The 12983-nt window shown below is 40.8% G+C and overlaps 1 protein-coding gene and 1 non-coding gene across 2 annotated transcripts in view; one reads left to right on the top strand and one right to left on the bottom strand.

The window, feature by feature from the left end:
• Window positions 1–2312: 2312 nt before the first annotated feature.
• On the bottom strand, window positions 2313–2385 carry Trnan-auu (transfer RNA asparagine (anticodon AUU)). The gene has a single exon. It is a non-coding gene; the product is annotated as a tRNA-Asn (tRNA).
• An 8022-nt stretch (window positions 2386–10407) lies between these two features.
• Window positions 10408–12983, top strand: part of LOC139936541 (cytotoxin-like) — a 40310-nt gene continuing 37734 nt past the window's right edge. Inside the window, exon 1 of the mRNA XM_071931373.1 lies at window positions 10408–10557. The gene's annotated coding sequence lies outside the window, so the exon portion shown is untranslated. The remainder of the gene's footprint in view (window positions 10558–12983) is intronic.

Genomic DNA, 12983 nt, shown 5'->3' with positions numbered 1-12983 from the left:
AAATGGTGCACCGAGTGTAAAGAAAACAGCTTGCCGTTAGCCTTTATCCTTATACGACTCTCTTAAGTATTGAGAGGGTCACAATATGAATAGTTTTTCCTCACGCCCCCAACGACAGCAACGACGTCTCCCGGACCGCGGAGCATCCCGGACCGGGGAGACCGCGATTACTGCGTGCCAAAAAGTCCTGTGACGTCACCCGGACCGCGGAGCATCCCAGACCGGGGAGACCGCCACACCGGCCGGTCGCTCCTGTCCTGTGTACTATGGTACTCTAAGCAGAGCTCAAGGTTGTAGACCCGACCATGGAGGTAGAATTCTACCTCCATGACCCGACCGACCGAATGGCCACACGGACGTTTTTTGAGGTCCCCAATCGGCTTGCACTTGTCGTGCGAAAGCGGAGAGTAAATACTCCCAATTCTGTGTGGCTGATGCAGATAAATATAACCGCAGTCTCAGACTTGAGGTCAAGCCTAGTCGTGGAAGGAAGTTGCGTCGCGGATCACACACTGTGAATTCTAAATCGGGGACTTAATTCTTACTCTGCCGTAAAGCGACATTTTATGAATTCGGAATTGGGACATTCTTCGAACACGGGGCGGACGTCGGAGGGTCGTGGGTCGTGGGCCTTTGGGGTCGAGGGGGTCGAGGGTGTTTTAGAACAACCCGAAGTTGTGTGCTTTCAGATGCTTGATTTTGAGACCTAAAACTCTAAATCTGAGGTCTCGAAATCAAATTCGTGGAAATTACTTCCTTCTCGAAAACTGCTCCACTTCAGAGGGAGCTGTTTCTCACAATGTTTTATACTAATAATTATTTGAGTAGTTACCAATAGTGTCCCTCACTGCCTTTAAGTTGTTTTTTTAGGTGCAACAAACATGATAGCAATCATGTACATCATAGCTTGAAACAGGCTATTAATTCCAACATCTGAGAGGGGGGCACATCACCCCTCAGACTCCCTAGATTGCACCAGAGAGCATTTACGGCCTAAAAGCCCCGGACCCCACGCCCATGGATTGCAGTGATAGTTTTATTACTCAATTTTAGAGAAGTGATTGTTTCATGCCAGACTGCTCTCTCACCAAAGGTCAGTGAGTGACAACTCTTCCAGTGCAACTTTCTGAAACATGTTGAAACATGCCATATTCCCATGTGATTATTTGTTCTTGAAAGATTATAATTATTTTATGTGTTGTATTAAGGCATCAATTTCATTGTCTACATAACATTGTAAGTATGAAGACTTCTGTTTTGGAAATAGAGAAAGGGTGTTATTGAAATCGTTTGGCAACATTGATAAACCTCAACATGCTTTTATTTAGTAAAGGATGACAACAATCAAAACGCTGTTTTCATAGAAATGGTTGAGAAGACAGTACATGTTTCATCAGAGTTCAAGGTGTTCGCAGAAGGGGAGGCAATTTATACCGTTAACGACATGATAACTACAGTGTCAGGTATCCGGTTATATTGGCCAGGTATCCGGTTGTATAGGTCAGGTGTCCGGTTATATCTCAGGTATCCGGTTGTAGGTCAGGTATCCGTTACAAAGTGTTGAGTGTACTCACACACTTACATCGTACCTGACACTAACAGCAAGTTGCATCGGAGCTGTCAAAATTCAGTTTTTTCGCTTGGATGACCGGTCACAAGGTGTGGCCCCATACGTAATGCCTTGATCAAGCGCTGCCAGATTAGAACTTCTGAATCAGTCGACGTAGATGATGCAATAGAACTAGATGATCAATGCAAATCTGAATTAATGTTTTGGTAAGATGACTCTAGTTTCTTAAATAAGCGTCACGCTCTTGCCACGTTTGCAAAATCAGATGTTGCGACGCAAGCGCAACTGTTTGTAGGGGCTGTAGTATGTAATGATATTCACTTTGCCCATAAACTATACAGTGACACCAGAAGAGTGTTTGGAAAGCTCCACTTGGAGATAACTTAATACAGTTCTATGTGCTATAACTGCCTTTGATGAAGACTCTGAGGTCAAGGTATTTACGGACAGCCAACCTGCAGGGTTGGTAGTAGGCACCACTTAACAAATCCTCTTGCATACACAATTTTATTAGGTGTCCCTATTTTGTCAATATCTTTGTTCGGGGGTGCCAGTCAGAAGCCATACAACCGTTAACTGCCGTGTAGCCAGGGATCACACCCAAATTACGATACAACCTGGGAAGCGGCAGCTAGGGGATCACCTTAAGGGGATGCGACTTTTTGTTTCAGATATCCATATAAACCACAAGGGAAACTGACTGGGTAAATTTGTAAATGATTTTTGGGGTTGAACAAAGAATTGACTAGAGTGGGATTCGAACCAACGACCTCCGGATTAATGTGCCGGCGCTCTACCAACTGAGCTATCTAGCTCTTGGCGGTGTCCCTATTTTGTCAATATCTTTGTTCGGGGGTGCCAGTCAGAAGCCATACAACCGTTAACTGCCGTGTAGCCAGGGATCACACCCAAATTACGATACAACCTGGGAAGCGGCAGCTAGGAGATCACCTTAAGGAGATGCGACTTTTTGTTTCAGATATCAATATAAACCACAAGGGAAACTGACTGGGTAAATTTGTAAATGATTTTTGGGGTTGAACAAAGAATGGACTAGAGTGGGATTCGAACCAACGACCTCCGGATTAACGTGCCGGCGCTCTACCAACTGAGCTATCTAACCCTATATTGGCGGTGTCCCTATTTTGTCAATATCTTTGTTCGGGGTGCCAGTCAGAAGCCATACAACCGTTAACTGGCGTGTAGCCAGGGATCACACCCAAATTACGATACAACCTGGAAAGCGGCAGCTAGGGGATCATCTTAAGGGGATGCGACTTTTTGTTTCAGATATCAATATAAACCACAAGGGAAACTGACTGGGTAAATTTGTAAATGATTTTTGGGGTTGAACAAAGAATTGACTAGAGTGGGATTCGAACCAACGACCTCCGGATTAACGTGCCCGACGTCACGATTTCACAAAGAACCAGTCTAACAATCCATTGAACAACAAAGGCCGCTGTTGCAAGTAATGCCCTTATATGGTATCGCTCGTTTATTGAACGGACGAACAACATGGTGAATGAAATGACTCTTGGAAATTGTTTTGAAGGAATTTGTATGGTGGCCCTGAAGGGACATGGCACATCGCAAATATCTTTGCAAATATTTGCGATGTCGCAAATATCTTTGCAAATACCTATGCAGATATTTGCGATGTCGCAAATATCTTTGCAATATCTTTGCAAATAATATTTGTGATGTCGCAAATATCTTCGCAAATATCTTTGCAGATATTTGCGATGTCGCAAATATCTTTGCAAATACTTGTGATGTCGAACTGTATCGCATACCTTGTCGCATAGTTTGCATATTTGTGGCGAGAAATTTTTCGAGAGACTAAAGGGTTGTTTTTCTGATGCCATTGCAACTTGCACTAGCCTTTAGTCAAGGCGCACGCGGCACACCGGGCGCGGATAGCACACACAGACTAGACTATCACCGCGAGCGGCGAAGCCGCGAAGCGCCTTTACCAACTCGTTTAGGCTGGAACCCAAACAACCTTCTAGGCTCTTGAAAAGTTATCGGACACAAATATACAAACTATGCGTGGAAGTATGCGATCAAGTGTGCAATAATATTTGCGACATCACAAATATTTGCAAAGATATTTGCAAAGATACTTGCGACATCGCAAACATCTGCAAAGATATTTGCGACATCGCAAATATTTTGCAAAGATATTTGCGACATCGCAAATGTTTGCAAAGATATTTGCGACATCGCAAATATTGCAAAGATATTTGCAAAGATATTTGCGACATCGCAAATATTTGCAAAGATTTTTGCGACATCGCAAATATTTGCAAAGATATTTGCGATGTGCGGTGTCCCTTCAGGGCCACCATAAGTTTGCAAAAATAAAGACGCAAAAAGAGCGCTCGAAGCAAGATGTATATAATAAAATACCTCGCTTCTTTGACAACTAGATCTTTCATGAAATGTTAATTGCAGTTTTGGCAATTTTTTGACATCTCAACACAAAAACAAAAAACAAAAAAATTATAATCGACCGACCGACCCAAGCAAAAAATCGGGTGAAAGGGCAATCCAAAAAAAAAAAATTTTGGGCCTAATTGTCTAAGCTTCGCTCCTTTCTACCCTCTGTTGCCATGGTCTCTCTAATAACGCACTCATTCTTCCTTATCTTAAATGCACTGAACACTATTGGTAATTACTCAAAATAATTGTTTGCATAAAATATTACTTGGTAACGATCAATGGATAGCTGTTGATAGTATAAAACATTGAAATAAAAGGGAGTTCCCTCTGAAGTGAATGAGGTTTTCGCGGAAGAAGTGATTTCCCACCAACATATTTTATTTTGATTTCGAGACCTCAGAAATAGATTTTGAGGTCTCAAAATCAAGCATCTGGGAAGCACAGAACGTCGTGTGAAAATGGTGTTTTTTCTTGTCATTGCATTGAATTTTGGAATTGTTGTTAATCGTTAAAATACTTAGAGTGCGAAAAGCAATTTTGAAGTGTTTCAGTTTGAAGTCATCCAATGTAACCCATAATTAGCCCAATGTATAGAACCAAATATTAATAGCCTCCCATAGCATTTCTATAAAATAAAACAACATAATTAATAGCACAAAACACATTGCAGTTCAATTGAACAATGACTTGAGAAAAAACAAACTATCACGAACAAAAAATGGTAAGGAAAAACACGAGGTAGGCCTATTAACAACAGGAAACGGATAAGCAAACACAGCAAACAATAAAGTTAACTTGAATTTCCTTTGGGGAGATTCGGTTACAATTGTTGGCCTTGAAAAGTTTAGATCAGTTCGTGAACTCTGAAGCATGCTTTTAAAAAACGGGGGAGATATTTGTTAGCGAAAAATTAGTTGCTTCAAAATACTTTAACATTTTTAGACTGGAAAAATAATTTCAAGCCATGAATTTGTACACTAAAAATGAGCCTGTTCACCACCAGGGACCAATCAAAAATTGATATACAATACAATTTACTGTATCAATGTTGAGTAATAAGACTACACCTGGTATACGTGTTAAAAAGATGATCAATCGGTCACAACAGAGAATAAGCCGAAATTTTGTTCAAATAATGGGTGTTACTTTTTACAAAAACAAACACCAACTCAAATACTTTCAAAAATTATGAAAGCACCAATTGGTCCCTTTGCCAGTGTCATTTGATTGTAGATCTATCCAACACTTTCATGCTCCTTCGCTTCGCTCAAACGCATGAAAACAGTTTAATTCTGTTGGAAGACTAATAATCACAATTGAAGACACAGGTTTGTGTGTCTGAGAATTTATTACTAATGCTACAGCATGGGAGAAGGCCGGCATTAGGCATGATTATGTTATTATCTTTAAAGGCACTGGACACTATTGGTAATTGTCAAAGACCAGTCTTCTCACTTGGTGTATTTTAACATATGCATAAAATAGCAAACCTGTGAAAATGTGAACTCAATTGGTCGTCGGAGTTGCGAGATAACTATGAAAGAATAGACACCCTTGTCACACGAAGTTGTGTGCTTGCAGATCCTTGATTTCGAGACCTTAAATTCTAAATCTGAGGTCTCGAAATCAAATTCCAGGAAATTACTTCTTTCTCGAAAACTATGTCACTTAAGAGGGAGCCGTTTCTCACAATGTTTTGTACTATCCACATCTCCCCATTACTAGTTGTCTGGTTCCCGGACCCAAAAATCTCCGACTAGGCTCTGTCGAATTTAGGGTCCGGTATCACCCAAAATCACGTGACCAAACAAGAGGAATTCCTCCTTTTTCGAAGTTATCCGAAATGTTCCGAACGTGTTGTCGTCAACATTCGGACAGTATCGTTGATGTTCGGTATGGAATCATGATGTCAGTCCTGTCGGCCATAGATCCAGGAGTTTTTCTGCCAGCTTTTGTTATTTAAAGCCAATGCAGGCGTTGTGCCTAAATAAAGCGTTTGCAAAGCGATGCGACAAGTTCAAAATATATAAACCTGGGAAATCGCTCCGGGATCTGGTAAGTATTTGTCCTTTTTCTTAAAAAAATATTTTTTTCAAAATGTGTTTTGACTTGATTGAGTGTTCATTAAAGACATTAGACATTGATTGAGGATTAAGTTTCATGATTTTTGAAAGTGGTAACAATGGGGCAATTCTGGTGACTAGCTGTCGAAATTATACGCGTTGAACCAGATTGTCATTAATTGCCGATCAAAATAATCTCGTAACCCTTTTAAATTACAAAACGGAGATAGACCATAAATTACTAAACAGCCTTCAGAAACTGATCTAAGACAGTCCCAATATTTATATATATTTGTTAATTTGACTGATCCTTATGGCCTTCAGGCATCACCCGGTAGCTCAAACTTATTTGAAAAACTATTAAAAGGAGAGAATTAAATTACAACACAACCGTAAAAATCTGGTCAAAAACACTCTCGAGTGACCTTTTAGTGGCCTATACTTTAAGATTAGCAACAAAAGCATGTAAAAAATAATACATGGTCCAGTGTGCTTTTCTAAATTAGGACAGCAATGTTTTGGGACAATGAAAGTCTTCGCTGTAGATCATATTTCACATTATCTATTGCGGCTGTGGTCTTCCATCCTCTGTGTTTCATTATTAAATTTTCTGGAACGCCATTATTGGAAAGATGAAATCCCCGCCGGATCTCAAACAATGGAGACCGTATACACTATAGGTCCCTTGACGACTAACTTTGTTAGTGTGTTCAGAAAGATTTCTTCATATCTCGTGTACTAACGGCTTGTACGATTTAGTACTGGAGTGAAACAACAACGGAGAGATAATAAATGCATGTTGCCCCAAACTAAAACAACACCCTGACATGTTTCCCTGAAGTAATGGAAATCCTAACTGGTGAATAATTGTCGGACGTATCGAAAACAACTGCATTGCTCCCGTCCTTGAATATATCCGTCTTTGACCTCGGTATGAAAACGTTAAACCCTTTCCTTCTGCAAGTACAGAATTGTGACTGGCTTTTAACTGTGCCATTTCGCTGGAGAGAGAGCATAATTTGTTGAGAGAATACATAACAAGTTGTTTTAAGATCTATTATTAGTATACCTTTGGGACTGTCAAACCTGTCAACTAGATATTTTACTTGCTCCATTTGGCTCTTTCTGTGTTGGAGGTTTTTGAAGATTTTGCCTGCCTCTTAACACTAACTGTTGAACAATGGGTGAGTCTACTGGGTTTGGTTTTGAATTTACAGGGGACAGTAACTGTTGCACGCTGTGACGGGGTCCATGGCGTTTTGTACACCGAGGGGGAAAATTTAACCCGAGGCGAAGCCGAGGGGGCCATTTACCCTTGAGGGTGTACAAAACCCATGGACCCCAGCCACAGCGTGCAACAATTGTTTTGTTATACCTTTGTATAATTGTTATTCCTCTTCTCGAAGTTCTGTTGTCATCTTCAAACATTATTATGACGGACTATTCATTGTTTAACAAGCGAAGAACAAGAAACAATTCCTTCGAACCCGCGGTTGTTTCGTACACAGCGGTGGAAATCGACCTACGCCGGGAACGATCAAGGTGATGTACACCGGTGTACATCACTTTTCATGTTGCCCGGCTCGTCGAGCCATGTAACATGCGTTTTTGTTGCGCGTCACATGATTGGTTCTCGACCAATCAAACTTCACAGTTTGTTACCGATGTATAACTTTGGGTGCGTTCGTTTAGCTTCCCTGGGTCGACCTTGGTGTGTGGCGGTTTTTTTTCCAGGACGAACTTGGTCAATTATCTGCACACGTTCGTCCTGGGGGAAAAAACGCCACACACCGGGGTCGACCCGGGGAAGGTAAACGAATGCACCCAAAACCATTTGAGGGCTGCTACGGCTGAAGTGAGCGCGCTTACTGAATGTAATCCTGATTACATTTTTAGTCAGGAAAATTGCCCTATTGCGAAACGTGTAATTATGGGCGGGCGGGCGAACAAACTTCTACATTTTGTACAGCTACCCGACTAATAAGATTCCACTTGCCTTTGCAAGTAGAGCATCTAGACAAATTTCTGACTCGACTGCTACGAATTGTTGGTGAAATTTTTGTTCAAAAACGCTAGTTATAAATGACCTGTAACGTGAGGAAGAGGAGAACAAACTCTGAACATAAATAGAGTGATTAGTTTACACAGGTGTGAAATAAAGTATAAAAATTGGCTGCACAAACGAACCCTTGAAAGTTTATTAGAGCTCAGGAAGGAATTATTTGACCCGCCCTTCTTACATCGTTGTTTGGTCTCCAACGTAAAGAAAACCAGTCATGCATGTTTGTAACATGAACTCCTAACTCTTTGTGAAATCCACCCCAGAACAATATTGGCCAGCATTCAGCAGCAATACACCTGGTCGGCATTGCCGGAAAAAACATTTTATTTTTTTTGAAACGTACAAACTCACGACTTGGTCCGTACACGTACTTTGAAATTGTGTTTACTCTACGCATTACAGGCAAAGTCTGCCTCGATTTACGTCACGAACAGCGTCCTCTCGGGTCGGGGTCTACTCTTAAATTTGTAAATAACATAAGAACTGGTTTTTTTAAACCTTAGTTAACTGTTTATTCACATTCCACTCATCAAAACACATATAATAGTGACAAAAGCTTTATTTTGAAAAAATACCACTTCCAGGTGACTTTAATGGAGATGCCTAAGAAACACCAGGGATCAGGCCAACTGGTGGAACTAACAAACAATTTTCTCCTGCCCAGTTTCGTGAAAAAAGCATCACCCCCCCCCGGAGGAAAGTCGAATTGATTGTGATTTTTTATAGAAACAAGAAAAACAAACAATGCTGTATAGGGACCCCAAGTGTCACTAATTGTACTTAATCTGATTTTTGAGTCGTTAGTTTATATTAATCTACTATCAAATCGGCCTGCTCGTTCTTATTACTCAGGATCCATGGGACATCCAATCTAATAAAATTGTATCAATATAAACCACAAGGGAAACTGACTGGGTAAATTTGTAAATGATGTTTGGGGTTGAACAAAGAATTGACTAGAGTGGGATTCGAACCAACGACCTCCGGATTAACGTGCCGGCGCTCTACCAACTGAGCTATCTAGCCCTATATTGGCGGTGTCCCTATTTTGTCAATGTCTTTGTTCGGGGTGCCAGTCAGAAGCCATACAACCGTTAACTGCCGTGTAGCCAGGGATCACACCCAAATTACGATACAACCTGGGAAGCGGCAGCTAGGGGATCACCTTAAGGGGATGCAACTTTTTGTTTCAGATATCAATATAAACCACAGGGGAAACTGACTGGGCACGTTAATCCGGAGGTCGTTGGTTCGAATCCCACTCTAGTCAATTCTTTGTTCAACCCCCAAAATCATTTACAAATTTACGTGATTGTTTGTTTTTTACCATTCTACCAGTGAGTTACAATAAAATTTAACATTCCACATCTGCTCAAATGTAATACTGTTCATGTAGAGTTTTGTAAAATGGTGTACTTTTTCACTTTATTTCCCTTAAATTTGTGTTTGTTTATATTTTCATACACTTATAGTTTTACCATCGTTAAAGAGACTATTTCAGCTGCTGTTGCTGGTCATTTTGTTCGTATATAAATGAATAGAAAAAATGGGCGCTTTATAAGAAACTTTTATTCTTATTATTGATGAAGGTAGAGAGTGAGTTCTTCCCCTAATAATCTTATTAGTAGTCTCTAGCTTTCCAGGAATCAAGGATCTTGAAGTACGTGAACCTGTATCTATTCTGTGCGATTCAACAGATTATGATTGTTAATCTTTATAGACTTTTCTTTTGCAACGTCACAGCCCGAGTTTTTGCCAAGCGAATATTTTTTGAGTGTTTAACTTGTTGAAAACAAATCAACAAATCAAAAGAGATTCAGCTCATGAATCTTTACAGAAAATGTTGAACTTTGGTCATAATTTGTTTTAACACGATTGATTGTTTTGCTAACATTCAGCGGGCCATGCCAACTGAGGAATTTGGTTTATCAACAAAAGAAAGGTCTATTTTGTCAGGGTACAACCAAAGAACTAGCCCGCGTAACTATGGTAGGTAGTAAGCATGAGACCGATCCATAAGGTTCCGCCCACCGCGCACGTGTGAGCAAGAACACGTGGGCCTCTCCAGTGCCATTGTGCGCATTATGCCAAGCATAGGCGCACGCATGTCGGAATTTTGGTTGCACAATTAGGGCTGTTCATTGGTCAGTAGTAGGCAACGGGCGGGACTTAATGGATAGGTCTGTTAGAAGGGTGCAAACATTCAGTAGGTGAGTCTAAGATGATAAATGGACTGTATATCAATAGGCTATTGTTGCACCCGTGAATCTGCTCCTGTATCCGTCCGCGGATGGCAAGAGGTTATATAAGGCCGTGCTCCCTCATACACGCATCGTTTCTGTTCTGACTGCTGCTCATAAGTTTGCCCTCCAAAAATCTGAAAGAAGAACTGAAGGCTCCAGATAGACGCTGGAAAGGTAAGTTTAGTCCTTTATTTGAGAATCACTGAACCATAAGCAATATACTAGAGCTCTGGTTTTGGGACACGATGCTTGAACTTTTGATTGATCATTTTCCAGCTGGAATACAGCATTTATATTGCTACAGGTTGACCAATGACCATACATTTAGTTTTGTGTTTTTTAGATCTGGTTAAAATGCACCTTTTAGTTAAGGTCACGTGACTTTCAATCACTTCAGTATACAAGGACAACTTCTATTTAACTTAACACATTCTGGCGCGAGTACACGGATGAACTAAGATCACTCAAGGTTTTGCCTTAGATACTGTACCTTTAACTTCAATGAAATGTCGTGTAGCAATCGATGATGTCACCTGTGACGTGACCTAAAATATGGGATGTGACACATCCCAGTGTTACTACTTGCAAGGTTTCAGCATGATCGCTCACGTTAATCACTGTAGGCCTATATGAGATTTTTACAACAAAATGTTCTGACGTTCACGTTCACGTATTTGCTCGCGTAATGTGCAGCTTAACCTTTCTGCTATTTAAACTATTGACAACGGTTGTACGTATCATCTTTTCCGAGCGCGCTAAAAACGACACTTTAACCATAATTGTTGAATGCAACTGCCGATTTCGTTCAAATTTCCCTCATATAGGCTTTCATTTATGTTTTTTTTTACTAATAAAGTCAAGAATAAGGCCGGCAGCTTATTACAGTGTTGCATGTATAATTGGTAAATGGTCCTGCTCATTGTGCTTAGCCTCAAGGTTTAAGCAATAATGAATTTGTCTGCCTTAGCGTCATGTAAAACAGTCCAAACCGTTTATGTTCTATCCTCAGACAGGCTTGATTGACATGGCAGTGTGACCCAAGGACTGGGAAACTCTAGTTAATACAAATATGGGCATGCGTACTGACCGCTTTGCTTTTTGCATAGATCAGATATCTGAAACAATTAATTTTCGTTTTAGATTTTTTCCCCGCCGAATTATCACTACAGCGTAAGGTTAAGGCTCTGTCATCACACCATGGCGTATCGCCTGAACGTATGCCAGCGCTTGCACATAGTTCAAAAATTGTCAAAGTCCAAGAACGTCCAACTCCCCAACAAATTGCACCGGAAAAGTCGACATCGGTGTTGAAAAGGACGTATCCATAGCGTATTTATAGCGTGTGTAACGTATACATAGCGTATGACTAACGCATTGATAGTGTTTCACTAACTAATAACAAAGATATGACAGCGTATCACAGCGTATGCAAGCATGTGAGTAACGTATGCCTAACGCATTCGTATCATAATATGTCTGCCGTGTTCAACGTATCCTCGGCGTATCCTTGGCAAAAAGCGCCTGTCTAAACTATGAGCTGACTAGTGTTCGTAGGTTTCGGCGGTACGTCGGCCGGTCGACCACATCAGAGCCAGTGAACAGCTCTCCCTGGGTAGCTACACCAACAATTTACATACACGACGAACGTTGCACAGGTTTCCTTTATTCTGTTTCCTTACAGCAGGGTGAATATTCATGTATTGGCCTCTGCGATGACGAAACCCCGGTAAGCTCATCGCGCTAATTAGGATTCCTAACAGCCTTTACAGTTATGATATTTATAATTACGCATCTGATAGATCAAGACTGGGACTACATTTGAAAACTTAACGTCAAAATCGTATGACCCCTCTGACTCTTTTTAGAAGCGGTGTTGGCTCTGAAAAGTACCAGTTGGTTTTGCCAGACCTGTTATTGACGAAATTGTTGAAGCTACTATCCGCGTCTTTCCTGGTGATGCATTTCTCCCTTCAACAGACTGTTGTTCCTCAAACAAACTATCTACCATAAAGCCAAAATTATCTCTTTACAACCGTGGTTAAATGAACATCAGACATCAACGACCTGCAACATCAGAATTACGTCCACCCCATCCATCTTTGATTATGACTTGTGCCATGCGACTTGTACGATACGTCCGTGTGTGTGTAATGTGCACTTTGCATTATGGGTAAAATGGTTTCCACGAGGAGCAGTTTACCCAATTACGTGCAACATTTTACCACAAAAAGAGCATTTTTTAGTACGTCGCAAGGTAAACTTGACCCTGTGGCGAGGAAAATGTGTTTTTGTACACATAAGTTGATTTCTCTGATGGCTAATTTTTTTATGCAACTTAAAAAGGTACAAGTTACCTTCTCGAGGGCACAAGCCAAATCGCCTCGTTGCCCAACATTGCGTAAGAAGTTACTCAACCTTCGTACCCAGCACATTTACTCAGCAAGTTTTTACACTTCTTTTTTAGAGTGTAGGCAATAGTGAGTAGATGAAACCGCCACTTCTTGGGAATGATGACGTCATTGATGACGACACGACAAGGTTTTTAATGTTGAAAAATTACCATTTGCTTGTTGCTGTTTCTCAACAAATATACAAGCTAT

The sequence above is a fragment of the Asterias amurensis genome, chromosome 4 (assembly GCF_032118995.1).
Source record: "Asterias amurensis chromosome 4, ASM3211899v1".
NCBI classification, from domain to species: domain Eukaryota; kingdom Metazoa; phylum Echinodermata; class Asteroidea; order Forcipulatida; family Asteriidae; genus Asterias; species Asterias amurensis.
Note: the sequence above shows the minus strand (reverse complement) of the source record. Positions and strands in the feature narration are given on the sequence as shown.